The sequence below is a fragment of the Haliotis rubra genome, unplaced genomic scaffold (genome assembly GCF_003918875.1).
Source record: "Haliotis rubra isolate DU_JTF1 unplaced genomic scaffold, ASM391887v1 Scf695, whole genome shotgun sequence".
NCBI classification, from domain to species: Eukaryota; Metazoa; Mollusca; class Gastropoda; order Lepetellida; family Haliotidae; genus Haliotis; species Haliotis rubra.
In genome coordinates this window covers 213,036-231,406 of record NW_025767407.1, presented here as the reverse complement: position 1 = coordinate 231,406, position 18,371 = coordinate 213,036, and positions in this window count along the sequence as shown.

Genomic DNA, 18,371 nt, shown 5'->3' with positions numbered 1-18,371 from the left:
CAATTTAAACGAAACACATTTGAGAGTGGGATCTATGTAACTGTCCCTAAGGCATAATAAACACGTCAAGACCATGTTCCAGGTAACAGGTTTTCATGTTTAACCGCATTCGTTGATTTTTTAACAATTGCAGGAGTGCTTTTCACTTTTTGTTCTCCCTTCTCTCCATAGTGTTCTGTATTGACTATATGACATGAGGCGAGTCGTCCATCATCCAAAATCATATCATCCACACCTGGGACAGTTTATGTACTGTAATATCATTAATGTTTAAGCCACAAACTGACACAATGATGTTCATAATTTGGATTTAACACATGTGAGTGTATAACTGTCCCTAAGACGTAATAAACATGTCAATATATAATGTTTACGTTTATTTGAGAGGCAACAGCTTACAATGTTTTTACATGTGTTAACTGCGTTCTTGATTATGTTTGTAACTATTGCAGGGGAATTTTTCAGTTTTGAATGGAGTTTTGATATACAGTTAGAAACATGCTCACATGTTGGAGTGATAGAGTTTGGTTGAACACTGAATACTTATTACAGATATATCATGGCTTATCATGTTAATGTGGAACATCAAATCAAGGCGGTCGTGAGACGATTGCATCGTACTGAGGCGCCTTCTTTCCATCTTAGCCTTCTCTACTTTAAAGGAGGTATGTTGAATGGGCATTTTGTAGCAGTCAGGCTTTGGTTTGGAGTATGTTCCTTTGTTCAATGATAAGCTTACAAAAGTTACGCTTTGTATCACTTTATTGACCTACAAGGATAAACCTTCTGACACTTCCCAAATCAAAATATATTTTACACTTAACACCATAACTGGAAGCCCTTTACAATAACATATATGCTGCTGTCTATATCGTGATCATATGTTTACTGACTGCTATCAAATGGCAGTGAAACCATGTGCTCACGAAGCCATGTCCTGCCTCTGTGTTGACACTCGCTACAAACACATGCAAGGGCCAGTCAAGTGTTTACCTGAAGCACAAGACAAAACATGGTAAATCAAAATAGGGAATTGCATCTGACATCATTTCTGTCATATTAACGTCACACGTTCTTCAACATGTCTACCATTACACGTTTGTACAAACTATCTATAAGGCATTGCATATTGAAACCTTGATGAAACCATTTTGACCCGCTTTGTAACCTTAACAGAAAAAGCATGCTTGCTTGTGTCCCAAACGATGTTACATACAGTGACTGAATTAGTGAGTTTAGTTTAACACCGCACTTCTAGCTATATGGCAGCGGTCTGTAAATAATCGAGTCTGGACCTGGCAATCCAGTGATCAACAGCATGAACATCGATCTACGCAGTTGGGATACGATGACATGTGTCAACCAAGTCAGCGAGCCTGACCACCTGATCCCGTTAGTCGCTTCTTACGACAAGCATCAGTTACTGGAGATCAATTCTAACCCTGATCTTCACGGGTAATTGACACCTATAGTTTGGAATGAAATGCATGTGGACCCGTTTTTTTTGTAAATATCTCTTCATCCAATGACCCAATCGATCCCAAACTGTGCAAGTGGATGTTTTGTCAGACAACCTAATCACATTGTAAATCACCGATTTTATGCATTTGTATTAAAGAATCTGTCTATGTAACTGTCAACAAAATAAACAGCAGAACGCAGACTGCTGGCAGAGGGAGGGAGCCAATGACCTGTAACAGCGGCAGTGTTGGGTCATAAAGGTCGACGTTCGTCAATGTAGGTCAGCTATGCTCGTGACAGGTATGAAGAGGTGTCACAGGTCGTGAATAGTGTAAGGTGGGTGCCAACTGTTAACCATCATACGGAGTTTGTTTCACTGAGTTGTTCAACATTAACCACAAAACCCATTAGTGAGAATTATTCTGTAGGTTAAAATCTTTAAATTTGTAATGTTAATGTCATATTTGTTTATGCAGTACCTAAGTGGAAATGCATTTAAAGAACACAGAAAGTATATTTACACTAAATCATTAATCGGACCACCTATGGTTAGAACTCAACAACTGTTAAAGCCCCGTTCCCTCGGACACAAGCACACACAATCATGAACACTCATTGAAGAAAAGATAGAATGAAGACAAAAGTGTTATGTTTTGATGTCGTTCACATTCCAAATTAAGCAATGCATTTCTAATAGGGGTAAGCATATAGATAGCTAATATTTATATTTTCATGATAATTTTATGTGAAATGAGTGTTTCATGTTACACTATAAGTCGTTGGAATTAGTAAGTGCTGTCATTGTTAAAAGAAGTTATATTTCTGTGAGCATATCTGGCTGGATACTATTATTATCTGTAAATATAATAACAGAATTAAACTTCATCAAGTTCACTCCATTCTTCCACAGAGGAGTCATCAGTGTCCAGACGAATGACAACTGGATTAACTGTTTGCTCCTTCAAGCCATCTTTGAGCCAGAACTCTTTCTCCACCTTCTTGACATGTTCAACACATGCATGCCAGCGTGCAATGTCAATGTCACATATAGCAGTGTTGACAATGTGCTTGACATCATTCAACTTGAATGATTGATTTTTCCGGGCCACTGTACATATAAGGTCTCCCCAGATAAGTTCGATTGAGTTGAGATCACAGAGGTACGGTGGTAATCTAAAGACCTTATGGCCGTGTTGGCGTAGCATGTTGTCAATGTTATATGTGGGTGGAGGTTTGTTAGGTTTAATCAAAGAGTACAACTGTGGTTTAGTGGCCTTAATTGAAAATTGTATATTGTTATTTGTTAGCCATTGCTGCATATCTGACTTCTTTGTATTGGAAGTTGGGCAGCTATTGTTTGGATCTCGAACACTGTGATAGGGAGCATTGTCCATGACAAGGCTTTTGTAAGGCAGAGCTGGCAACAATTGTTCCTCAACATACTGTGTGAAAACCGTTGAGTTCATTTCTGTATGATAGTCCCTACCATCTGTACTCTTTGACCGAAATACCAGATCACACCCAGGTAGGAATCCACGGTGGGAACCAGCATGAAGAACGATTAAATGTTCACCTTTGCCTGTTGGTATTTTCCTACCATCACTGGGATCAGTGGGTAGCCACTGTCTGGCAGCAGTATGGTTTGCATTGACCCAGGTCTCATCCAGATATATATGTTTGAACCCATCCTCTCTTGCCTGCTTAATTTCTCTCAGATAGTTACACCTTATTTTCACAATATCAGATCTCTCACACATTACAAGTTTCTGGTTTGCTACCTTCTTGTACTTGTATCCAAATTTGAGCAGTAGTTTGCTTAGCATCAACCTAGAAACATTAATGTCGTGATCCTCTGCAAGGATGTGTTTTAACTTTCTTGTGGACAGGTGTTCATTTCTAGCAAATAGCCGGCGAATGACAGCTCTGATGACCCTGATGTCAAAAGAATCTAACTTTGGATGCCTCCCTTTTTGTACAGGGTTTTGTTTATTGGTTGTTAGTTTATTTTTCACAATGTTCTTTTTCATGCCAAGAGCAAAAGTTGTACGTTTCATGTAATCCGACACCTTATAAATCGGTTTGCTACGTTTGCTCTCTTTTTAAAAAAAATTCAACACATTTCTAATTAAACGTTTAGCATCATCTGAATAAGCTTTCATGATGACAGCTAGAAGTAGTCAATGTGAATGATCCAAACGGTCTATCACTGTGCAGTGCACAGGTAACTATCATGAACTGCACTTGCATTTACCTTTATGACCCAACACTGCCGCTGTTATAGGTCATTGGCTCCCTCCCTCTGCCAGCAGTCTGCGTTCTGCTGTTTATTTTGTTGACAGTTACATAGACAGATTCTTTAATACAAATGCATAACATCGGTGATTTACAATGTGATTAGGTTGTCTGACAAAACACCCACTTGCACAGTTTGGGATCGATTGGGTCACTGGATGAAGAGATATTTCCAAAAAACCGGGTCCACATGCATTTCATTCCAAACTATAAAGTTGGAAGGGCTGGATTGTGATATTTGTTTTTTTAATGTTAATTTTAACACAAAGGACTATTTGATATGATCAATAGTAGATCATATAAAAGAATCATTGTGTTCTTGATAATATAATTGGGATATCGCAGAATATGTAATATGAGAGCACAATTAATTAAATTATCCCAAACTTTATGAGAAAATATAATTGATAATCTATTTTACGTATTTTATGAACATATTCACCAAACAGTTGCTAATATTTCATCACAATTAGAAAAGCAAAGAATGTTATTTTGAAACACAAATTTTGTCACGCCCATGTTCGAGGACCGGTTGTTGAAGCCGCTCTTTGCCAATATCTGTAGACGACAAAGTGGAAACAAACACCTATCAACATAACAATTATGTTTCTTATCCTCAAAGTGTAGAAGCAAGTGATGGTCCTAATATCAACAAAAGTTCAAATAAAAGATACTGAGAAACTTGCATGTGGAGTGTTGATCGACTACTGTTCCCGGGTCACGGGAGCATACATGGTCAAACAGGTTCTGCGATAACCCTATCATATTGTCAAGTAGGGTTGGCGATATATTGTGATATGTGTTGGGATATTGCAATATGTATTGCAATATATTGTGAACTTGTAACACATGGGTTAAGGTAATAAATTACTATTTCCTTTCTTTTGAAACAATGCCACTTGCCACTGTCAAGACTCAGATGTGATTGTGTACACAAGAGATTAATTCAAAATGTTTCCAATCTGAAGACTTCGCTCTAAAGTTTGGAACTCGAGAAAAAGCGTCTGCAGCGGCGTTCGCTATTTTGGTTGGTTTATCCTTGCAACGAATGTCGGTACCAATCTATTGTTTGTATTCATATGGTTTAAAAGTCACGCAAATGCAATTATATGACGAATAAACATTCTCAAAACTATTAATGTATAATAATATAAAGGAAATATAAATGTTATAAGTAGATTTGACTACATCACGAAAATCACCGATCGTATCCGGTGAACCGGTTCGCGAAAAGTGTACCGCAATATATCGTATTGTGAAGTTCGAATTGCAATATACCAGTTAACCGGTATTATCGCCCACCCCTATTGTCAACAACACAAGGTTTCTTTTACATGATCTATGATTAATTATACTAAATAGTCCTTCGTATTAAATGTGGGTTCGGCAGACGAGATCTCTAAATTCAATAACGAAAGATATATCATAGCAGACAACACCACATCCGGTGGCATTTGCCCTTATTAGAAAACTGTAGATGGATTTCATAATTTTAAATTGCGTTTTTCTCTAGTCACCTTAAACTGAAAGTGATAACTGTAACACTCGTCGAATGAGAACTTCGTCAACTTCCGCCATGAAAGTGGTGTAAAAATTGTAGTTATGGAAATAAGGCCTGTAAGTCTCGCGAGGTGCTCCACTTCCGGTACTAAGCTTACCCCCGGTACCATAATCCCGGTGACAAGCTTAAATTCAAGAACCAGTTCTGGCTACCGCCAAATATGACTTTACTAGACCGGACCAAGTGTACACCCATGCTTGGCTGTCACAGTTGTTGGCAGTCGTAATAGTTGCCTAATTTGGGGATAGCTAGATCGAAAATATGTTATTCCTGCAAGGATTATTAGGTCCTTGCTGTCAACTGACAACCATATGAGACCATTCGAAATGATATGAAACGTTGTTTGTCACCGGAAATATTAAGGTCTGCCGGGACCTACTTACGGGCCCAATAGCAATATTTTATGCAGAAGCTGGACAAAGCGCACCATGTTTGTTTTCCGTAAGTGTACTGGACTGCAACACGGACTTTATCTGGTTCAGTGTCGAAAATAATGAACCATAAGACTTTAAACATAAGATGGGATGACATCCAAAATACGATCTTTTTACGACGAATGATTTCGAATATTACTTTTCAGAAATGTTTTTTAATTTGACATCGCGCTGACATTTGCAGATGAAAATGTATGAATGTACACTCACATTTGTGACATCAGAGATCTGAAAATTGAAATTGTTTAGCGCCAATTGAGCGATTTATACAGGTTCCTAATGTGAAACGCATTCCACTGTCAATTAAACATAGTTAGATTATTTATGTTTGCCTTGACCTTAACCTCTGTAAGTATATTTTCTTATATTAACGTTCATTTTTTCTATCAAAAATTCAATTTCATAATATTGGTTCAGTTTACTTATTTAATGACGCCTCAACTGTTTGAAATCGCCCACCCTGTTTGCAGCGACAAAATATTTTCTGATAAAATTAAGTATGGCCTATAGCGTTGACCCGCCAAAAATATACTTTTTTGGAGTTTTTCATACTTTTGTATTTCTAATGTAATGTTCTCAGAGAGAAATATTACACTAGCAGAGACGTTTTATCACGCATTCAGAATATAAAAGAATAAAACTTTTACACTTAGCAGAAACATGTCACTACCGTAACGGACTCATAAATGGAAATTAAGAAAAAAAACAAATCATATTTCAATTCATTGTTAACAATGGTATAATTTTATTTTTTTGTTATCTGAAAGTGAATAAATAATTTGATCACAAGAAAGGAGGTTTACACTAAAATTTCTAAGTGAATGAATGACTGAATAGTTTTAAGCAACACGAAATGACCTTTTTCTGAAATAAAGGTTAGGCTAGAAAATAAAAGTCATAATGATGATATAACACTTTTAACTGTGCTGATAATCCTGTATTTTGGATACATATAGCAAATGTTCTGTTTTTCCACAAATGCTAAAAGAAAGTATCTTTGGAAATACATAGGCGTTGAGGTAATGATATGTCGTTGCGGTAATGACATGTTAGTAAGTTAATGACAAACGAAGTATTTCCCAAAGCAATCTTTAATACAACACGAATGAACAAGAAAAGTGAACCATGACAATGCTTGTGGTTGAGTCTTCATCAAACATATATTATTTGGACATTGATGGTAACCTAATTCAACAATCCTACTGTGCAAATCTAAAACATAAATGTGTTACTTTCAAACTTCAATTTATGAAATAGTGCGTGAAAACAGTAATAATAGTAATAGTCCGCTTATATGGCGCTCATATCCAGGCACATTGCCTGCTCACTGCGCTACGTACATCTCACCCGTGAAGGTCCGGGTTAGAATGAACCTTCAGTAACCCATGCTTGTCGTAAGAGGCGACGAACGGGATCGGGTGGTCAGGATCGCTGACTTGGTTGACACATGTCATCGGTTCCCAATTGCGCAGATCGATGCTCATGCTGTTGATGACTGGATTGTCTGGTCCAGACTTGATTATTTACAGACCGCCGCCATATAGCTGGAATATTGCTGAGTGCGGAGTGAAACTAAACTCACTCACTCACGTACATCTCTCTCATGATGTGAGATGTACAAATGCTTACATGTTTTTGTCAGTGCAGCTTTGAAATCAGTTCGTGGAGTGGTCCATGTAGTGTGTTTTTCGTTGTGATTTGTACAGTGTAGGATATAACTTCTTGGTCTGTACCAACTTTTTACTTGGTTTGTCTTTCAGTAATTGCACGAACGATTCCAAGGCATCTTATTAACTCATAAAAGACAACTTTAACTTTGCAACAATCCATCCGAGTACGTTAAAACCCGTGAAGATCTGGGTTAGAGTTGTTCTTCAGTAAACCATGCTTGTCGTAAGAGGCGACTATCGATGGATCGGGTGGTCAGGCTCGCTGAATAGGTTGACACATTTCATCGTACGGTATCCCAGTGGCGAAGGACGACATTCATGGTGGTGATCAGTGGATTGTCTGGTCCAGACTCGATTATTTACAGACTGCTGCCAAATAAATGTAATATTTCTGTGTGTGGCGTTGAACAATAATAAATGTACTGCCACACAATTTTGTTATGTCATAGTAAAACCTTTGTATTGATGTGTAACCTTAGTTAATTTTAGAATACAACTGTACATGTCTTTGATGTTTGTTAGTTTCATACCTAGTTGTTTTACGGAATAATTCTCAGTTATCTTTTTAGTTTTGATTTGGGAATCATAAAAGTCAGCTGGAAACAAACCCTACTGCAATTGTGTATCGCTACCAGATGATAATGCTACCAGCTACACATATTCGCAAACATTGTCAGTGCACAGCAGCGATTAACGGCACCGGGTGGTCAGGCTCGCAGGCTTGATTGACGTATCCCAATTGCGTAGATCGATGCGGTTGATCACTGGATTGTCTGGTCCAGACTCGATTTTTTACAGACCACCGCCATATAGGTGGGATATTCTTGAGTGCAGCGTTACACACAAAAAATATATAAATAAAACAACAAGAAAGAAAGCAAAAAAACCCAAACAATAATAATTAAAAAAAACAAAACAAGTACTTTGACGTCTGTGTGAGTCACACCTCGTTATAGCGCGAGTGACAGTACTCCCGACCAAAAACGTTAAATGGTTGAAAACATATAATCAGACCATATGTTATGCTAAAAGAATCGTGAAAGGTATCTCGAATCCCTGGCACAGTATCGTTTAGTTGCCTATAGAAACTGAAAAGTCAAATATATGATAGAGTTTAGATTTACTTCTCCTTTCCTACTTGTAAATGCTGTTTAAAACACAATGGTATGTTTTTGGGCTTAACTTTCAACCGGAAAATTGTGCTTAATATATCCTTGACAAAATAACTTAGCGATATTGGTATTTTTATGATTGGTATTTTATCAGAGTGTCAATGAATAAATAGATCATTATTCATAATTTCAAAATTTACATATTTGTCCAGTATATAAATCGATGTTCAATGATTATGTGTTTGGCAAATGTGAACATACATGGATAATCTACCTTGTTAGAATTCTTGGATTGAGTATTAGCTGGACATCTCAAAATTTTATAATTGTATTTTGCTTTAAAACGGTTATCAAAAGTAAATTAAAACATATTTATGAGCAAACATGGATGTCAACAATTGAAACCTTTTCCAAAGCAACCACTTATAGAATTTTGAAAAATCCTTCTCTCAATTTTGAACAATAACTAAATTTTCTGCATTAAAACAACTTGTTGATATTTCGAACTCCTAATCATTTTATTTCAATGGATACAGGTAGATGGCGACGAATCCCAGTAAATGATAGAAAGTGTACACTGTGTAACCTAAATGATATTGGTGACAAATTTCATTATTTATTTTATCTGTCCCAAATTAGAATTAGAAAGAGAAAAATATATTCATAAGTATTATTATATTAGACCAAATATGTAAAATATGATTATCCTATTTAACACCAGTAAGCTAGAAAACTCAAATTTTCTTGTAAAATAATTATGGCTTTATTTAAGAAGTAAAATCGATAACCAAATATGTAAACTTGGTCGGTGTACATTGGTTCTATATGTTGTATAAATGTAAATATTGTTTATGTACCTCTTATGCTGCAGTTTGCAGCCTGGGTGAGGTGAGGTGAGGTGAAATTGGGTTTAACGTCGTGCTTGAGAATATTTCGCTCATATGAAGACGTGCATGCTTGTGTGTGTGTGCGGCTGCTTGTACTAGCCCAGACTGGTTTTATAGTGCTAGCCCACTGAGATACCACGCCGCAGTGAAGCATGAATACTCCACTCAGACACATTATACTGACTCCGAGCCGACCAGTCCTTGTTGTACCCATAAATGCCGAGCGCCAGGCAGGGACCAACAAGTACCATGCTTTAACGTCTTTTAGTATGACGCGGTCGGGGATCGAACCCGCGACCTTCCGCTGTCCGGGCGGACGCTGCGAGAGGCTAGAGGTACTACTTAGTGGCTTGTAACAATAGGGGGACGGGGGCTAGGGGAACGTTCTTTAGAATGTTGAAAAATTTCGTTATTCAAATAGAAAAATTAAATGAAAATGGTTTGTATTGTTTCTTCATACTCAATTTACCACCAAAATACCGTCCCAAAAATAGGACAATATGCAGATCAGTGTATATATATTATATATATTAAACGCAAAATTAAACGCATTTTTGTCCTACGTTTTTAAACACCGTTATGTGTGTATTATCTAAACGCTGTTTATGTTATAAACACGTGTTTACCAGCTAAACAAGAGTTTAGTTTCTAAACGGTATTTGTGTTTACAATGTAATCACTTAACGCTGTTTAACAAATGTCTCACCTTTTTAAACGCAAAACGCTGTTTACATTATCACTTGTGTTTAGGAACTAAACATCTTGCGATTAAACAAAACCAATGAAGAACTGACAATTTTGTACCCATGAATTGTTGTAGATATATAGATTGGTCTGTCTCTGCCCCTTCATACAGCAGACTGTGAACGTACCTTTTCACATCAAAACCAAATACTGACAAAATTGAGGAATAGGTTAGGCAGTGGCATCTCAGACAAACTCCTTCGAGTAGTGCGGCTCCATGGGAAGGGTTTACAAAATCATGACTTTCAGAAAACTTCAAACACATGGCATGCAAAGAAATCTCGCAAGATACCCTTGAAGCATTGAGTCACTTAGTGGTTGACTAAGATAAAAATGAACAGAACACCCACGATTTGCATAAATTGTTTATTTTTCCTTGAATAAAATCTATTGGCTTTGCAATATCGGGAAGTTGGGCCCATCATATTTTCAGATGGCTTACTTTGTTTCTAATTGGAACATTGACCAAATTGTCTTTCCCAATCACTGAACATGTGCAGAAACTGCACATAATTTTTGGACTTTTGTTCGGTGAAGGCTTCACCTAAAACCAATTGGTGTAGGAGGCCAAGAATCTGTGAATATTGTCTTGGATAAGATAGCCGTGCAATGTTGTACACAGCTAGCAAATGGAAGACTGACTTTCTGAATGTTGGGCATGATGAGAGGTTAACATTATCAGCTTTTACAAGAGCATGTGTTACTGCATCATTGTTCACAAAAACACCATCAGACGTGGGGAATGTTCGTGTTACACACTGTTAAAGCTTTGTCTACCTCGTCGTCAGGTGAAAGATCCTGAAACAAATGATACAAACAATACAACAACCCAAATGAGTTTGTTTGGCATAGTATAAATTTTCCAAAATATATAAAGCCCTATATGTATATATTTGCTTTCATTATTATGACCCCTAAATATGAGAGGACATGGGCATTCCTCGTGTCTAAGTGTACCTCAATTTGCTGTGCAGAACTGTATAGTTCTCAGAACACAAGAATTCTGTGGATTTTAATCTGGATTCACACTGAATACATTTCTAGGTTTGTCAGCCCCAATCCGTGCTTTTGGGTTTAATCTTTCTCCCGAATTAATCTGACATTCCCTTAAATAATTCGAATGCTGTTCAGCATGGGGTTAAACTCACACTCTTATATATGATGGTTAATAAACGGGACAACAGCTGAAGTATATTATTACTTACGCGGTGGACTGTTAAAATAGAAGCAGTTTTTCTTCCCTTTCCCCGGTCATATGAAGTTTCTTTTTCTATCCAAAGAAAGGAAGAGACACCCGTGAAAGGAAGACGTATTGCCATTTAGAACTTTTAACAAGCCCATAGGGTAAACACATTACACGACAATACTCACTGCTAAGATGTCCCATTACCAATCTGCTGAAAGGAATAACCAGAATGTGGCGATCTGAAACCCACAGATAAAAAGTCAGATTTTTCCTTTTTACCATCAAGTTCATTATGATCATTACCTTTGGAGGTGCTGAGCTACTGATTTCATTAACTTTCGTACATTATACAACACACTTTTGACATACCTCCTTGTTATCTCCCCCTTCAGAAGTGACCTAGTGATATCAAATAGAGTCCAAGTTTTTCTGGGCATTTGTCCATACGTCTTTGCCCCTTAATGAGGTTCAGTTAAGCAAAGACCTGTAACAGAGTTCACCATTAATACTAACACTATGATATTAGTGATTGTTCACCATACAGTGGTATTTTCAGAATTAGTTTCAGTCGTACCTTCTAATCTAGTTAAAATGAAAGAGCCACAGATTTAAGGATAGTAGCAGTACAGCCATTCCCTATACAAGCTGCAAAATGGTTTAGTGTGTCTTTTCAGGAAAGATGTTTCTTTCCTTTTACATTAACATTTGGAACCCAACTACAAAACTGATATACATAAACTCACAAAGATGGGATTGGTGAAACATGGATAACGGTCTGTAATTTGTTTCACGCTTCTCCCTCTGGGCTTCTATCCACTCTCGTCTGTTTGCAAAGGTTTCCTTCAACAGAATGTTGACAACCTTGGCAACTCTAAGAAGCCTTTCATCACTGACATATTTCTGTTCCATCTCTTCACTGAGTTTACCCACTTTTGATAAATGCTCTTCCATTTCCTCTTCCGGTATTTTTCTAAGCTTACTGCTAGGAGACCTAGTCTCCTGTGCCACACACAATGACTCCACTGGTTATGGATTGCAGTCCCCAGTGTTGTCAGAGTTTGGCAAAAGGGACTTCCTATCTCACATGGCGTATTTTACTTGAAAGGTCCTTTGCAAATGCTGACTGCAACATATAGATTATAATGCATAATACTAACTAGTCAGAGTTGGCTGTCCCTGTAACAAACTGAAGTATGTTAACATTCTTTCAAGTAAAATCAAGTAACATATTATTAGTTTAGCAGCTTGCATATTTCCAGAAGATACGCCAGAAGATTGTTATCCAATTAAGTTTACCATTAAACAGCCGGGACAAGTCCTGTTTAAAAGGAACAGAATCACCGATTTGAGGAATATGCTTCCCTCTTAACCTTTAGTTTACCTTCACCCATAATCATGATCTTGTCCTTCAGAGAGAGTACTGCAAGAACCTCTTCATTTTCAATCTCAGCTCCATTATCCTCAAGAACCAACGTATCTGCTTTGCAACCTAATTTCTCGCCTGCTGCAAATAGAATTGATTAAATCAACTTTACGTAGAGGGTAATGTCCAAGTAAGTCTCCATTCCTTAAAAATAATGGAGCCGAGGCACATTATGTTTAAGGAATGGAGAGTTACGAGGATATTACCCTACTTAAATTACATTCAAAGTATTGGGAATATTTCTGTTATCAAAATTATATGTCAAAATGACAAAATGAAGGCTTTACTTTGAAACTGGTACACATCGCTCCATTCCTGAAAAGTAATGGAGCGAGCAGACAATGGAATGACGTCACAAATGTAATTTACTTCATTGTAATCCAGAAGACAAATTGTATACACTGTCTTACTGTATAAATTCATGTTTCATCCCTCACAAGGCATATATGAATTAAATTTCATATGTCATAGCGTGAATAACATATAACTTTTCCCGGCACATTGTATAGGAGAGTAATGTTTTAGTGGTACAGTTAAAATTTCGATGATAAAATGTGCAACTCACCGGCCATCTTTATATCTCCAAGAGATCCTCCAACTACAAGCTTGCTCATACTCCGAGACGAGTTGCATATGGCATGCGCTGGCATACTGCAATGTGTCTCCTCTGCCTATCCCAAATATTTGACAACCCTGAGATTGACCATGAGGACAAGATCTGTCTTCCGTCTTGTAAAAATGTTCATTATATAAACTACTACTGCTCAATTTGTTACCAAATCTACTTTTAAAGCAAAAAAGAAAACAACCCCAAAACAACTAATCCCCTACAATCATGTCTTTTCCTATTCTTAAGTTTTATCCTATTTTTATGAGGATGGCTGTATTGTATCTTTCAGAAACTGCTGCATGTACTGGAAAGTTTGCCGTGTGAGAATGATAGTGTGTGTGTATACATAAGAAGAAACCGAAACAAGTTCAGTGATGACTGGAATATGACTAAGAACAGGGTAACTTGGCAACAACATCCAACAAACACTTGACCCCTGGGCATGACGAACGAAATGCTTTTAACACCAAATTAGTTCAGAGCTAAGTGCTCTGACATCTTACAGTAACACGAAACTGCAACATTGATTGTAACATCATTACTGCAATTCAATGACGTAGCAAAAGCAAATAGCCCTACATCAGCAAGAAAAAGTCATAGAAATTAGTGCCCTGATTGGCGATAAACATCCTTTCACCAACAAAGCGAACTGACTGAGGCCAGGGGAATTGCAGTTCCTTGAAAGCAAACGTGTTTAGTTTCGGTGGAACGAACACAATAAGATAGGAAATGCGAATCATAGCACAGAATTTCAGGCCCTTGTACGAGAAAGTATGTTTCATTCTCAGACACAAAAATATGTTCTATAGTTCCAAAGTCTGGGGTATCGCAGTGATAGCCACAAGAAGATAGCATCATCCTCTTCTGAAACTCATACGGTGTACATCAACCTGTTGGCGCTCATATACATTGTCTTTGCCATAGAATATATCTCTGAGTGCCTTGGTGCGTTGGCAGGCTATATCAAACTGTGGATATCGTATCTTTAGTACAACCTGATCTCCTTTATCAACATCATCTCCCATGTACAGGAAATTGTTAGTTGGGTGACCTAGAAACCCAAGCTGCATGAATGACATCATTACCTGATGTTTTTTCACAGGCGTCAGTAAAACATTCTTTGAAACATCTCAGCTTTAGGTTCTTAAAGAAAGCATGCTTAGCTTCAAAACGCATACACCATTGGGTTCTTCCGGGTCCGAACATTTTCATCTGATTGGGTAGGTGTACCGTGAAGTGGAATTTGGGGGTGAAAGATGCTTTTGGATATTGTTGAATGAACATAGAATGATGTTCAAATATGAGTTGTTCTAATCTGGCAATAGCATTCAAACCCGTGTATGGACTTGTTACAATATGTGTTATTGTGAGAAGGCTCAAGAGACAATACCATTTCATGTTTTGGGAGGGTACCTGTGCGCCAATGATAAACGGTAATATTGAGCACAATGTAAGCACCGGTGCAGCGGTTTGCTTAAGCTTTGTTTCAATCAGCAAATCTTTGCGAAACAATGTTTCTGGCTTTTCTGTGTCGAGGTAGGTGAATGGAAATGATTGGATTTTCATATTTAGCAAGTTCAAAGTGAAGTACTTTTTCACAACTATTGCATGATGCAAAAACTGCTGCAATTCATACTTAACGACACCTTCCAACAACAGGTGCATAGGGTCATGGACAAGTGTCTGTACCAAAGGGTGATTAGGAACTGAACAAAGGCAGCTTCTCTGATTGATACCCCAATGTTTGCTCCAATACTGTTTTGTTCCCTTTGATGGCAAGGTTTCTAAATCGTGGGATCTTTCTAAATATCGCTGTACATTTCTTGGCTCGAACCCTGAATGCAAAAAAGATTTCTTCATGGTGCCATTGGTGGCCTCGCATGAACGACAGGGCTTTTCAGCAAAGGACACACCCTCTTTACACCCGCCTAGCAAGTTTGATGCGGGATTATCTCCTTGAATCATAATCAATGATCCTTCAATATTGTGGACAGATCCATGTATTGTCATTTCAATGCCCCCATTTTCTAGTTTGGTAACACACTCAAGAAAATCTCTGAGAAGTTTTCCCAGTCCAAATGCGAAGATGCACTGTTTTACCCATGCCAACTAACCAAATGGTGTGCAGTTGTGATCGAAATTGTGGTGGAATATTTCCCAATGAGAAGTAAAAAACTGTAATTTTGTGTTTTTTCACATGCGTTCCGATAGGATTGGTAAGTTCAATGTCATCTGTGTACAAAACAATCTGCAATGCATTCGTTTTTTTACTAAGCAGTGGGTGTGTTTTCAAAAATAAGCCGTCGCATATGTCATACATTACATCTGATTTGGACACATGCGATTGTTGTTGCCATTTCCAAATTTCTGGTAATTCAAGGAGTGTATTTAGTTGTTTTTGAAAGGAAACAATATTTCGATATCTTGGTTCTCGTAACATCCTGCACCGTTTCACAGATGTAGTAGTGCCTAAATAGACCCTTTCTGCGTCTATCAATCTGCAATGTTCTTTATAAGATTTTTCCCTACTATGCTGATTTGTTAGTGCCTCAAATTGCATGCCATTTTCAATAGTGTCTAAGATTGTGTCATTGACGCCATGCTGAACCAAGCATTCTTTATCTGCTTTCTGAAAACATGTTTGGGAAATGCTGTAATACTCTTTGTGATGTAACAACAGTCATTCCATTTACAAGACACAAAGAAATGTGGATCATTTTTGTGGTTTCGTATGATGTGTTTCAAATATTGCCTGTCACTGTCACAAATAACATATAGAACAGTCCATCTCGACACAAAGACAGACGGGATTAAGACACTTTGAGCGTGGTATGATATCACTATACCTATGAAAAATATTTGATAAAAGGACTGACTGACTGACTCACTGAGTTTGGTTTTACGCCGCTTTTAGCAATATTCCAGCAATATCACGGCGGGGGACACCAGAAATGGGCTTCACACATTGTACCCATGTGGGGATTCGAACCCGGGTCTTCGACGTGACGAGCCAACGCTTTAACCACTAGGCTACCCCACCGCCCCCTTTGATAAAAGGACAAATAGCAACCACAGGCTGATAGCCGTAATGGGTCTCGCCGTTTGGTAACCTTCCCCGATAAACACTCGCTAGGCCAAGAATGATCCAAGAAATGAACTATTCATAGAATATATAATATCTATCAGAATATAGTTGTTAGGCTTACTTGTGGTGTTGTTCTATATGGAAACAATAGATGCATCAACCATTGCAACCATTGCAAGACGTCAGGAGAAACAAAATGGCGTGCAAGCATGACGTCATAATGACGTCATTGACCACAGTCCTACCCAGAGTTCCTTGCGGTGAGTGCGCCGAGTCTAGCCACTAATATGCATTACATGACATCGTAAAATTCCGACAAAACACAATGTGTATAGACAGCGAGGGTAGATCTAAACATCTGTGTTTAATATACGCCCATTCCATGTTCTTATTTAACTTAGGTGATCATATAAGTGCGGAAGCAGTAAGGCTTTAGATGTCTTTATTAGCTAGAGGTATTACTAAAACGGTCAGCAAGCAACGTTTTGGCGTGTGTGAGAAGGCCTATAACAGCAGAACTATAACAATAAACAGATAAATTGCGTCTAATAACTTACTGTGTCATCAAAAGGTTAAAACATTGCGTGCAGACTAATTTTACCTAGCAGGTTCTTCACATTATGTGTGTTTTAGTGCTCTCTTACATTACAAGTTATCAGTGTTTAAAATTTAAACACTGAGTTATTAAACAGATGTAGGCGATCTAACTAAACGCATGTCGTATAGTTGATGAGCAGTGTTGTGTATAAAATGTAAACACGTCATATTTAAAACATTAACACTATAAACACCTAATTTTGTCAGTGTAGCTGGATTAACTGCCGCTAAGCTCGTTAGGTTAGGTTAGGTGTTGGTAGTGAGTAGGTGACTACCGATACTTAGGGAGATAATAGTAGCTAATAATTGACAAAACAAATATGATGATTCTTTATGTATTTACATTCACAAATGTATTGATGAACTTACATAGTTAAAATTGGGACCAAGAAAAAAACATCTGACCTCACACTTCGCAGAGTTGGCAGGGAAGCTGCCTTGCCACTGGAGGTTGCCATGCTTAAACTGACGTGCCTCTACAAGTAATGTGAATGGTTCAACCACTAAACAATTTCCTCATACAACTTCATTGACATCTAAACCGCAAGTCTCTATCATAAACAATAAGAGACAAAATGCTTTTTTGAAGTACCCGTCCCCAAAAGGGACAATATGCATAAATGGGTTACATGTAAACGCTCTTAAATAGCTTTTCATTACGATTGAATTATGGGTTTTCGGACGCTTGACAGGCGACTAACGGGATCGGGTGGTCAGGCTCGCTAGCTTGGTTGACACATGTCATCGGTTCCCAATTATGGTGTAGATCGATGCTCATGCTGTTGATCACTGGGTTGTCTGATCCAGACTCGATTATTTACAGACCGCCGCCATACAGCTGGAATATTGCTGAGTGCGGCGTAAAACTAAACTCACTCACTCACTCGGACGCTTAAGAACATATGTTGTTGTCTTAATTTGTACATAAACAATGGTAAAACATGTCTCTTACTTATTAAATACAACGAAAAACGTGAAAACTTGACGTCAGACCTATAACATGTAACCTGGTGATTTCAGCATGCTCTGTCACGAAGTAACTCAGCTTATTGGTCGAACATTACGGTAATTCATGACTTTTACCCTAACCTAAAACATTAATTCCATATCTAAATTGATACTCATGCTGTTGATCACTGGATTGTCTGGTCCAGACTCGATTATGTACAGACCGCGGCCATATAGCTCGAATATTGCTGAGTGTGGCGTTAAACAACAAACCAACCAACTGCATTTCGTTAAAATGAGGTAGGCAAATGACTATTATAGCTAAAATGGATAGAATTATCATTAAAACGCCTGCATGTTA